Consider the following 256-nt stretch of genomic DNA (forward strand, 5'->3'; position numbering starts at 1 on the left):
AAGGGAGTCTCGAGACTCATCAATGCGGTTTTCCCTGGAATACAAACCCGGGACAAAAAAAATTCCACGTGATTATGCCAGGGACCATTCTCCCTCGATGCTTCCAAAAGTTTGGTCTTTGCACGAATACAGTCGGAAGCGGCGTTCTTCATGGTAAGGCCTCTGGTGGCCTTTAGCGCGGCCCCTGACAATACACAAATAGTGAAGACCCCCCCGCCCCATCATCGTGCTGTCCACCCCCCCCCCCTCCCTGAAA

Source organism: Lampetra fluviatilis, chromosome 22 (genome assembly GCF_964198595.1).
Source record: "Lampetra fluviatilis chromosome 22, kcLamFluv1.1, whole genome shotgun sequence".
Lineage (NCBI taxonomy): Eukaryota > Metazoa > Chordata > Hyperoartia > Petromyzontiformes > Petromyzontidae > Lampetra > Lampetra fluviatilis.